Genomic DNA, 12,417 nt, shown 5'->3' on the forward strand with positions numbered 1-12,417 from the left:
TTCGGAATGTCTGATCTGCCATCTGGAGCTGAATGTATGTCGGTTTTATCGGCATGGTTCCGAATTGGAGCTGATAGGTGACTGGGTCGTCCTTTTTGGTCAGGAACGGTGACTTAAGTCGACGATCTTGACATCCTTGAACTGCAGTGACCATCTTAGCTGACTCGGTCCACATTTGCTTGTTTCTGTTCTTCCTGTTGGTCCCCTTCCTTGGTTCATGTCGGGAATGCTCTGAGATTTGTGTAGTCTTGTTCTTGAAGGAAAACGTCTCCTTCCGCCCCTTGATGTAGAAACTGATCTTGGCAGCACTAGCGTAGATGACAGCTCCCGAGGTGTTCAGGAATGGCCTCCCTAAGATGATGGGTTCCTTCTCATCAGTACCAGTCTCTATCACCAAGAAGTCTGCTGGAGCATATAAGGTACCAACTCGGACGTAGAGATTCTTCAATATTCCCTTTGGGAGACTTAGTGTCCGATCTGCAAGCCTGGGCATAATGTTGACGCTGGAGCCAAAGTCGTAGAGTGCTTCTGGGAAGTCCACCATGCCGATGGAGATCGAGATGACAGGGCATCCTGGATTGCCTCTCTTGACTGGCAGAAGGTCAGTAATTACTTCCACAACGGGGTTACTCCAGTAGTTATGTTCTCAAGCATCTCCGAGTAGTGATTGCCTGAGTGTCTAGTATCTCCAGTGTGTTTGTGCTCGTAGATCTAGGTTCTTCACTTGGTGGAGTCTGGGAGTTGAAAAAGTCCTTCATAGTTTGCTTGAAGCGTACCTACTCATAGAGACAAGGCAGAGATCAAGTGCATGTGCCCTGTTGGTGGAAAACACCAATAGAACCAAAAGTGTATTTATTCTTCTCTAACCTTAAGCATAGTGAGCAAGACAAAGTTGATGGATAATAAGATCATGAGTGTAGCATTGAAAACATTTGTCAGATCAGATCGCTCAACCTAATGGAAAGATAATTTATCTATACTTATGATTATATATATATCTTCCAAAGATTGAATGTGCAACATTTTAGTTCATATGATTAGGAGTGTGGGATCACAAAGGTAATACTATAAACAAAGATTAAAGGACTAAACATGCTGAATTAATTGGGTTGGTTATTTTAGAGTTGTAATTCATACATGTTTGTCTCTTCTATTCGTGTGAACGCCAAAACCAAGAAGAAGCTTATAAAATTGATAGTCAAGTACCTTAAGATGTTACCTTACTTGAAGAGTGATGGTACAGTATCACCTTGTGGAAGCTTTCCTTTCTTAGCGGTTGTGCATCGTGTTTGTGGGACCATCCATGGATCATCTCTTGTGAGCTATGCCTTCCTTGTGTAAATTGTTAACCTTCATGCGTCTCTCTCTTTGTCTCCAATGTGAGTTTATCTCAGGACTTCCGAGGTCGATATTGAAAGTTTTCCTGCAGGGGTTAGTCCAACAAAATATCCAATATCTACTATAGCATACTATCGGCTCAAAGATCAACCTAAACACCATGTCTAATTTGATTTAGGATGGCATTTTAACCTAAGCACCAAGCTTGATTTAAAAACCCTTGGAAGTAAGATCATCAGCCCTAAACTAAGCACCATGCTTAATTAAGAGATAAATGAAACTACTCCAAACCTAGACATATACTAAAGCAAATAAAGGTAGCATGAGAGCATTTATAGAGATCTACTCAAGTGGAGATGAAGTAGTGTGATTAGTATTTAACAAATTGAGCATGTCTCAAAGGTAGGGACAACCAACATAGCAACATGACAAAGGATGTTTTTATGAAAAGTACTCCCCCAAGCTTGAATTTTGCAAAATTAAAGTTTGGATGAATTTAATTCAATGTTGTATGATGATTGGTTGGACATACCTTGTGCTTGTCATTCATCCAATCTTCTTGCTCCAATCCTAGAAAGGTTAGTGAGAAGAATACCCGAAGGAATATTTTTACAATTATACTTATATGCTCAAAACACAAGGTAATGTTGCCTACACAATATCTATCATTTACCCATGGATCCGATGGATAAACGCTATACGATCCTAAGCATGTATATAGATCGTATCTAACTAAGCCAAGTACATAACTATGACAAACTAAGAACAATATAATCTTGAATATAAGCAAGTAGAGCAAAGTCATAAGCAATATATTGAAGTAGAACAAAGTCATATTCATAATATTGAAGAACAAAGATAATTAGAAAGCAATTAGAAGCACAATTAGAGAATTACCAAGATTCCTCTTGACAGATCCGGAAACCAATCGAAGATTGACTCCTTCTAGTTCTAATCCTATGTAGCTATGCTAATCTAGATGTCTAATTGATGTGGTGGCTCTAATCTTGATTAGAGGCTTCTTCTCCCTTGAGAATAATGAATTATGGTTGAGAGGCTCTCTCCTCCAGGGGCCAGGGGGTATGGTTTTATAGTCCCTTCAAGTGAATATGGGCCGTTGGATCAAACCGACTTAGATTGAACGGTTATCCTTGATCCTTTAGGTCGGTGGAGATCTACCACGAAGCAGAGTCCTGATTGGACTCTCAGAGGGGGCGGGCGCCCAGGGCAGGAGGGCGGGCGCCCTGCCTCTCGCCCCGTTTTGCCTCCGCTTCGATCTCGTGGCTTCTGGAGTCTTCTAGATATAAGATAATTGCGTGGCACGTTAATATCTCCATGTAATCCCGACGTGTGGGCCTTTCTTCCGTATTTCCTGATAACCCCCTGCAGAAATAGACAAACACCAAAACTCGTGGAATTCTGTCAGGTAAAACCCTAAGTCTAGATGTTGATTTCATTTGGATCCTTTTCTTTGTTTATTTGATAATTAAATTTGATACTTAAGGACCGTCAACAAACTCCCCCAATCTTACCTCTTACTCGTGCCTGAGCAAGGATAGACTCAGCGATGGATTAAAAGTTGTTGCAATATCTTTAAAAATTGACGGTACACATGCTTTTAAATGAGGTCTCATCTCTGAGTTAGAGTAAACTGTCAGGACTTAAAACTTACTTTACCTTCACTATGGGACTTGTAACCGTCACTTCCATCTTGAGTAGTTAAAAGATAGAACAATCTAGTCAAGTGCCATGTCTCTTATTCTTGATCAGCTATAGCTCTGGTGTTTTTGCAGATTTTCAAATAAAACTCAGAGATTCCTTGTATGACTCTCTCAGATCTCTCTTTTGTGGTATTTCTGGATCCTTACCAAGGCAGTGATGGTATATGCCTTCTCTCAATATATGTGGTATTTGTGGTATAAAGCATAGTGACATTGTCTTCTCTCTCACCCTACTCTAATAAGGCTTTCATATCTGGAGCTCATAGGTGGGAGATAAAGTATACATACTTACAAGACATTTATTGCATAGTCAAACCATGGATCCAAAGAAACAAATCAATAAGTCAAATCAAGATGTGCATGTGTGGTGAATGAATGGTGTATGGTGATGATGGTGATAACAATGGTAAAAGCCTAATTCTACTTTTGCTCTTTGAGGGGATACATACCTTTCTTGCTTTTTGAATAGTGAGGAGAATGAGATGCTCTTCTTTTTCTTTTCTCTCAGGTGGGTATCTTGTACCCCTAATTCTACTGTCGGACACTTGTCCATTTTTACCTCTCGTCTCACTTTTTCTTTTCTTTCGAGGTTCCGGGCACTTGCCCCTTTTTATTTCCTCGTTTTTTTCTCTTTTTTTTAGAGCACTCATCTCTTGAGATAATATAGCAAGTGGTAGTAACAAGATAACTTGAGCATTTATTTCACAAGGGAAAAACAGAAATATTTTTGGCTATTCTCTCCCGGATTAGGAGTATAATATTTTTAGGTGGTTCTGGAGATGAAAATGGGTGGATATATGTGGATGGTACTTCCAGAGTAGAAGTAGCATATATGAGTGAACGTGCAAGTGAGTCTTGATTTAACCACATGACAAGCTCCTAAGGGTCTACACAGCTTGACCACACTCAATGCTCCTAAGCAGTAAATAGTAAATGTGTGGCTCAAAGTCTAGCAAGCATGTATATATGGCTGTGGTAGGAATTTAAAACTCTCATCATACAGGAACTCATCATGCAACATTTTAAAGATTTTCAAAGATAAAATTCTCCAGAATTCTAGCATCTCTAGGAACAGATAAATAGCAGCTCAACCTTCCCATATCGTATCCGTTAACAACTTAGACTTCAGATCAAGTTTTCATCCCACAAGTTTAGGTCTAGAGCAAGCTTTAAATTATAACAGTTATGTCTAAACTTTAGAGAGAACTTAAAATGTGCAAATTAGGCAGAGCAACTATTCATCATATCCATGCTTGAGTTTTATTATTAAGATACAGATTAGCATAGCCACTTTATTTATTTATTAAACACACTAAGCAAAAGATACATATATATATATATAAGCATAAAATCTTTATTTGGTTTTTCATAGTTATATTTTAATATAGTATAAGTATAAATATAGATAGAAAGATAGAAATACTTATCGGGATAAATGGGGGTGCTCTCCCCCAAGCTGAATTTTGACGTAATTTCTCTTAATGTAGCTAGCAGGTGGTAGAGGTGTATTTGAAAGTTAGCAGCATTCTGACAGCGATTAGAATGTCCTCCGTCTGCTAGTCTTCTTGATTCTTAAATCCCGTGGAGCTCAAATAGACAACAAAGTTTGTGGAACTGATTAAGTGTTAGCATAAATATCTAGCCTTTATCATGTTGAGACTCCTTAATAATTATTACTCCCTGTTTTTATATTTTCGTTTTATAAAGCAGAAAAGAAATATTTATTTTATTTTTATGCCACCACAGTGAATGTACTTATGGGTTTTATGCCACTCGTATACTCACATGGGGCTTACTGTTTTTCACATTTTTATTTTCTTTTTAGGATAGTATGAACATAATTAACTAAGTAAACTAGTTAAAATAATTGAAAGGAAAATGATAACTACCAAGTTTACCTCTTGGCAAGGCGTTCGGTGTTTTTAAGTCATCCGAACGGGACTCTCCAATTTTCTCAATTGTCCTCAGGTTCGTTGGTTGGCGGAGTCGGTACTTCCGGCAGCGCCTCCTCTTCATGTATAGTTATCTTCTCTTTCCATACCTGACTCGGTGCTACGGTCTCCTCTAGATAATTCTATTTAAACTGAATGTCTTCTGACCTTACAACTTCTCCTTCATAGTCTGCCCATCCGTCCTTGATGATCTGCCTCCTCTGGTTGCGGTTGCGTCGTTTTCTGACCTGCTTAGAGTCTTCAACGATATAGTTAGGGTCAATAAAATAACGGCGTACCTTCTCTGAGGGGAAGTGCATATGGACTTCTCCAGTTCCAATGTAGATGATTGCTTTAACGGTGCTGAGGAACGGTCTTCCAAGGATGATGGGTGGATCGTACTCATCTTCTCCCATGTCAATAACCTGAAAGTCTGTGTAGACAAAATGATCGTCTATTTTGACTGGGACATCAGTTACTGTTCCTTTAACTTCTCGAAATGTCTGATCTGCCATCTGGAGCTGAATGTATGTTGGTCTTAGGGGCATGGTTCCGAACAAGAGCCGATAGGTGACTGCGGCCATTATGTTGACGCCCGATCCGGTGTCGCAAAGCGTCTTATAGAAGCTGTATCCATTTATGGAGCAATAGATGCTTGGCATTCCTGGGTCGTCCTTCTTGGTCAAAAATGGTGACTTAAGTTGATGATCTTGGCCTCCATGAACTGCAGTGACCATCTTAGCTGACTCGGTCCACACTTGCTTGTTCCTATTCCTCCTGTTGGTCCTGACAACGCTAGCGTAGATGATAGCTCCCGTGGTGTTCAAGAATAGCCTCCCTAAGATGATGGGTGCCCTCTCATCATTTCCGGTCTCTACCACTACGAAGTCTGCTAGGGCATACAAGGTACCAACTCGGACGCAAAGGTCCTTCAATATTCCCTTTGGAAAAGTTATCGTCTGATCTGCAAACTGCAAACACATGGTTGTCTCTAATAAAGGATATGTAAAGAATTTCTCATAGAGTACCCTGGGTATAATGTTAACACTAGAGCCAAAGTCGTAGAGTGCTTCTAGGAAGTCCACCATGCCGATGGAGATCGGGATGACGGGGCGTCCTGGATCACCTCTCTTGACCGGCAGAAGGTCAGTAGTAAATTCAGTGACGGGGTTACTCCAATTACCTGCATCAAACATGTCTACAAGATTTGCAGATTCTAAGCCTTCTGGTTGTGATGGTATACCGGGGTTAGTAGCAAGAACAGCAGCAGCTATTTGATTTAACTGAGATTCAATCATTTTATTAAAGCTAATTTGATTCTTGATGGCAGTAGAAAAATTTTCCATTCTATTATTTATATTTTCTATCATTTTATCATTTGATGCCAATTTCTTAGATAGGTTATCCATTAGCTTACCTTGATTAAACACTTACTCTCTCAAAGGTGGAAAATTATTATTGTTGTTGTAAGAATTATTACCTTGATAATTACCTGAGTAGTTAGGCCTCTGTTGATCCCAACCTTGATTTTGTTGAGGACGGTTGTAGTAGTTGTTGTTGTTGTTGATGTAGTTCACATCCTCAAGTATCTCAGGGCAGTGATTGCCTAAGTGTCTAGTGTCTCCACACTCCTCACAAGTCATGTGAGAGTCGTAGATGTGCATAACTTCTTTCTTGTCTCCAGCTCTATCGTCGAGCTTCTTCATGAGCAGGTCTAGCTTTGCAGACAACATGTCTACCTCCTTGAGCTGATGCATACTCCCTCCATACTGAAAAAATGGACGTTTAGGATAAGATTGTGATAACCAAGAAGTCATTAATTAGGGGATATTTTTCCTCCTTTACCCCTATTAAATAAGCTGCGGGGTGCATGTTATCTAGGAAAGATTTGTAGTTCTACTGGCTAGCAAGCGCGAGTTGGGTGGATGGCTGTTAGGGGGTCGGTTCGATCCCTGGTGGCCGCGCTATTTTTTGGCACTGAGTAGATTTTCACTTTTTTTTCATGTTTTTTCATGGTACTGTGCGTGTGCGGGCAGAGATGGCACGCGCTTATTTCGTTGATTTGGACGTGTCCGTGCTTGTAGCCGCGTTTGGAGCCTGTTCGCCGCGTTGAGCACATTGTTTGCCGCTTTTTTTTTTCCTTTTTTTTCCTTTGACTTTCAACGCGCTTTTGTTGGCGCTTTTTTTCGTTTACCTGAACTGCGCGAACGGACGCACGCGAGCCTTCAATGCGGGCGACGAACGAGGCCCCTGCGAGCCTTCAATGCGGGCGACGAACGAGGCCGCACGTGAAGGGACGCACGCGAACGGGCGGTTCGCAGGGGCAAACGCGTCCACAATACTCTCCGCTGCTTAGGACGTCTATTTTTGCGAAACCGGGTCTCCACCCTAGGACGTCTCTTTTTTCAGTATGGAGGGAGTACCTCCACCTCTCTTGCGTGTCTGGGTCCTCTCTTCATTCCAGCTTTGGTTGGACGCCATCTTCTCCACAAGAGCTGTGGCTTGTGGTATAGTAAGTGATAAGAATGCTCCTCCACCTGCAGCATCCATGGTTTCTCGGGCATTGTTGCCGAGGCCATGATAAAACGTCTGCATTAATAGCCAACTCTCCATTCCATTTGGATCCTTTTCTTTGTTTATGTGATAATTAAATTTGATACTTAAGGACCGTCTCGAAAAGCAAATGTCGTGCCCGATGCACTTAGTAGGAAGAAATATGCTACTAAGCTTCGGGCGACACCAGAGTCTGATGAGTTGTGTGCTGAGTTTGCTCATTTGAACCTAGGCATTGTTGTTAATGCTATGGAAATAGAAGTGACTCCAACCTTAGAGAAAGAGATATTGAAAGGTCAGTTAGAGGATGAGAAACGGAAGGAGATAGCTCAGAATATGGTGTTAGGAAAGGCACCAGGATTCAGAATAGATGACAATGGTACACTATGGTTTGGGAAAAGAATATGTGTTCCTAAAGTGAAGGCTATTCATGATATGATTCTGCGAGAGGCCCATGAATCAGCTTACTCTATTCACCCTAGTAGTACTAAGATGTATCTAGATCTTAAGCAGAAATATTGGTGGTATGAATTAAAGAGAGATGTAGCTGAATATGTAGGCTTGTGTGATACTTGTCAGCGAGTGAAAGCTCAACACCAGAGGCCAGCTGGACTATTGCAACCAATGAAGATTCTTGAATGGAAGTGGGAAGAAGTAGGCATGGATTTCATAGTGGGTTTGCCTCGTACACAGAGAGGATATGATTCAATATGGGTAATAGTGGATCGATTGACTAAAGTTGCTCACTTCTTGCCAGTCAAAACCACAGATTCAGGAGCTCGATTAGCAGAATTGTATATGGAGAGAATAGTATGTTTGCATGGAGTGCCTAAGAAGATTGTATCTGATAGAGGAAGTCAGTTCACCTCCACTTTTTGGAAGAAAGTTCATGACTCCTAGGGTACAAAATTGAACTTTAGTACAGCTTATCATCCTCAAACAGATGGACAGACAGAGAGGATCAATCAGGATACTAGAAGATATGTTGAGAGCTTGTGCTTTGCAGTATGGAACCAGTTGGGATAAGAGTTTGCCATATGCAGAGTTTTCCTACAACAACAGTTATCAACAAACTCTTAAAATGGCACCGTTTGAGGCACTATATGGTTGTAAGTGTAGAACACCTTTGTTTTGGAACCAAACTGGAGAGACTCGGGTATTTGGACCAGATGTGCTTAGACATGCAGAACAATATGTACGGATCATTCGGGATAACCTGAGAGTTGCTCAGTCTCGTCAGAAAAGCTATGCATATACACGTAGTAGAGAACTAGTTTTCGAGGAAGGTGATTATGTCTATCTGAAAGTGTCACCTATGAGTAGCATAAAAAGATTTCATATGAAAGGAAAGCTAGCTCCAAGGTATGTTGGTCCGTTTAAGGTTTTGCAATGATGTGGAGAAGTGGCTTATCAGTTGGAATTGCCTGAAAGTCTATCTGGTGTGCATGATGTCACTACTGGAAACTCGAATACTTCTGTGTGTGTGAAAACTCACGGAAAAAGGCGAATACACACAGAAAAATATTTTTCTGACGGCGTACCTTCAGAAAATAACACACAGAAATATAATGACAAAAAAATCACATTTTTCTGTGAGTTCGCCATCAGAAATAGTTTTTCTGTCGGTACGTGACCTACAGAAAAATTATGCTCGCCCAGATTAAAATTTAATCTTCTGTGCACATATCCACACAGAAAAATAATATTACACGCACAGGAAAAAGAAGCCAATTGCACAGGGAAAACATGTATTTTTCTGTAGGTCTAGTGAACTCACAGAAAAATATCTTTTGCCCAAATGCAGGCACCCTCACAGGAAAAAGTTACGCACACAGAAAAAATATTCTATTTTGAAACTGTAGCAATAGCATATATATTTTCCACACTATAATTTCATGACACATCACAAATGTTCCAACATCAATACATATAGGATACATCACAATATGGTCTCCAAATATTCAACACACTCCATAGACGATGTCCAAATGTTCTGACGTCGATACATTCAAAAGCATTACCATCTCATCTCAGCGGTTCAAGTTTCAACCAAGATGACTAAACTACCAGCGCATCATTGAGTCATATAAGTAAGACCACAGCTAAAGATTAGAGCGCTACTAGTTACATTCAAAAGCATTACCACAGCTAAAGATTAGAGCCTCCTACTAGTTAATGAGCAAAAGCACAACACTACAAAAGAAGAAACCACCATCACATCCATGTTTTGCAACTAAACAGCACCATCAAATCGATGCATCATCTCCATTGTTGTCGGAACCTTGATTGTTGGCAACATCTGTAGCATGAAGGTCTTCATTGGTGTGCCCAAAATCATTGGCATTGTTGGCAGATTCTGAGACAGTATGAGAAGAACCAGTTGCCTGAATGTGAACAAAATTACATTAGATTCTATGTGGAATTTTCTCCCAATAATATATCACTTTTAGCAAAGGCTCTAAATTTGATGTAAAGTCATTTGAATATGGTACCATCATTTGAACAAGGTTTATAGTGTTTAAACAGCTAGTTTTAAAGGTTGAAACACTACAAACCTACATAAGGCCATTTCCTCACTGCAATAGCTATGCAAATTCACTGCAGTAGCTATACAACAATCAACATGAGGCCACTTCCTCACTGCTGCACTGTTTGTTGCCATTCTGAATAGTACCCCACAAAATACTAATTAGTTTGTACTTCCACTCCATCTTAAGATCTCTAAGTGATGGATCTGATAGCTACAAAACATGTTGGTAGTGGAATGAAGATATACTCACAATTTTCTAGATTGGTAGAAGTCATTAGGTAACTTAGAGTCTGGAGGTAGGAGTTCATGTACTATGCCTAGTATATCATCATATTCTGCAATAGACATGTTGTATCGTGACTTCACAGCCATCAAGCGAGCTACAGCGGACAAGCATGAGTGTGTGGTTCTATCATGCACCAACTCATCTGCACTAGCAACCATCCTATAGAAAGCTTTAGCATATGCTGTTGGTTCAGCATCTAGTATAGGTGGATGGGGCCCAGCAAGGTCAACCAACATTTGATCCATCTGATCAACTTCACCAGTGCCCTCTCTATTTCCCACCTCATCATATCCATCATCTAAAATAAGCTCCTCACCATGCTCAGTCCAAGTTTCATAGCCTTCCTTAAAACCATACCTACACAAATGCATCTCTATAGTATATCTTTTGTGTCTAAAGTAGTTCCGACATTGTGCACAAGGACACTTAATGGTATCATTTTCAGCTATAGCAGGAATTGAAAATGCACTATTCAAGAATCCTGTGGTTCCATCAATCCATTCATTTGAGGGAGCTTTGCCACGTTGCCAACCATTATACATCCATGATCGGTTTGACATATTAACTAGTTCTGTTTCAAATATTAATATATTAGATATAACAACAAAGGAAGCTCAACTATTTTTGGTGCAAGGAAGACATTCCAAACTTAGACAAGTGGGCACACAAATAAAATGTAGAATAACAACATCATCATACGACAAATAGATCAAATGAAGAAAGAAGTGTACCTTGAGTCTTAGTCACAGGTCCTCAACAATTCTTCACTATCTTTAAAGTACACACCGCCTCCAATAGAAACCTTTAGTCCTTAGCTAAAAATCTCCAAATCTCCACTGCAGTACATCAGGGACACACAATAAGAATTTTCGGCACAATTTTTTAATGCTATCATTGAGGCCACTCTGACTATTGTGCTATCTATAGGTACTGAACATGCATGTTATTACAATATCAATAAGAATCATACATACTCTAAATAGACTAGGAAAACATGTTTTACTTCAATATACATATAGACACACATAGAGAAAGGAAGGATACTATATTTAGGGGAGAAACACAGAACCTGAAAAATCTTTTCAGATTTGAAGGAGACAACACCGGAAGCAGACTTTTTGACAGAAGAAACGGGTGGTGGAGATTGATGGGGCGATGAGGGCGTCATGCAAGGACATGCAACGGATGGGAGGGAGACCAGGGCGGCGGGATAGGGGGTGCTCGTGGTTGGCTGTGCATGCGCTAGGTCCACAACTAGAGGGCCAACCGCTGGCTTGGGGCCGAGAACTGGAGGGGCTATGGCCACCGGCAGCAGGTAGATCTAGGGGCAGCGGGCGGCGTCCCTGGAGCTGCGGCCAGCTGTGCGCTGCGGTCTGGCCTGGAGCTGCGGGCGGCGGACCGGCCTGGAGCTGTGGGCGGCGGACCGGCTTGGAGCTGTGGGCGGCGGACCAGCCTGGAGCAGGGGCGGAATCACGGAGGGAGCTGGCGGCGGACCTGAGCGCGACGGGATTTTGGTGAGCGGATGGGAGGGAGTCACGCCAGGAGAGGATAAGGTTGCCGCATGTGGAGGATAGGTTTAGGGGGTTTTATTTTTTTTAATTTTTTTTTACCATCTTATCTATTCGACATCGCGCCAATACCGAAAGCCAGGCGGCAATGCCAAAAGCAGAGCGGGAAATGAAAATCTATGCGCGGGACTTAATTTTTTCCGTGAGTTAGTAAATTTAATCTGTGTAAGAAACAACCCGACAGAATAATTATAATTTTTCTATGCGTGCATATAGTTTTTTCTGTGAGGTTAGCAAAAACCGATAGAATAATATTAAATTTTCTGTGTGTATTCACACGCACAGAAAAAATACTCGATTTTTCTGTGAGTAATTGGATTTTTCTGGCGGTATTTTTGAAACTCACACTATTATTGCTAATTTTTCTGTGTGTACTGAGAAAAACACACAGAAAAATTCAACACCCATAGAAGTATTCGAGTTTCCAGTAGTGTGTGTTCCATGTGTCACAACTTAAGAAGTGTTTGCGTGTATGTAGCACCCGGTTTTA

The 12,417-nt window shown here is 40.9% G+C and overlaps 1 long non-coding RNA gene across 1 annotated transcript; it reads right to left on the bottom strand.

Annotated features, from left to right (window-relative positions):
* On the bottom strand, positions 9,520-12,141 carry LOC110437141. The gene is made up of 3 exons (XR_002455275.1): positions 11,429-12,141; positions 11,091-11,195; positions 9,520-9,927 (listed from the first exon to the last, which is right to left on the bottom strand). It is a non-coding gene; the product is annotated as an uncharacterized LOC110437141 (long non-coding RNA).

Source organism: Sorghum bicolor, chromosome 7 (assembly GCF_000003195.3).
Source record: "Sorghum bicolor cultivar BTx623 chromosome 7, Sorghum_bicolor_NCBIv3, whole genome shotgun sequence".
NCBI classification, from domain to species: domain Eukaryota; kingdom Viridiplantae; phylum Streptophyta; class Magnoliopsida; order Poales; family Poaceae; genus Sorghum; species Sorghum bicolor.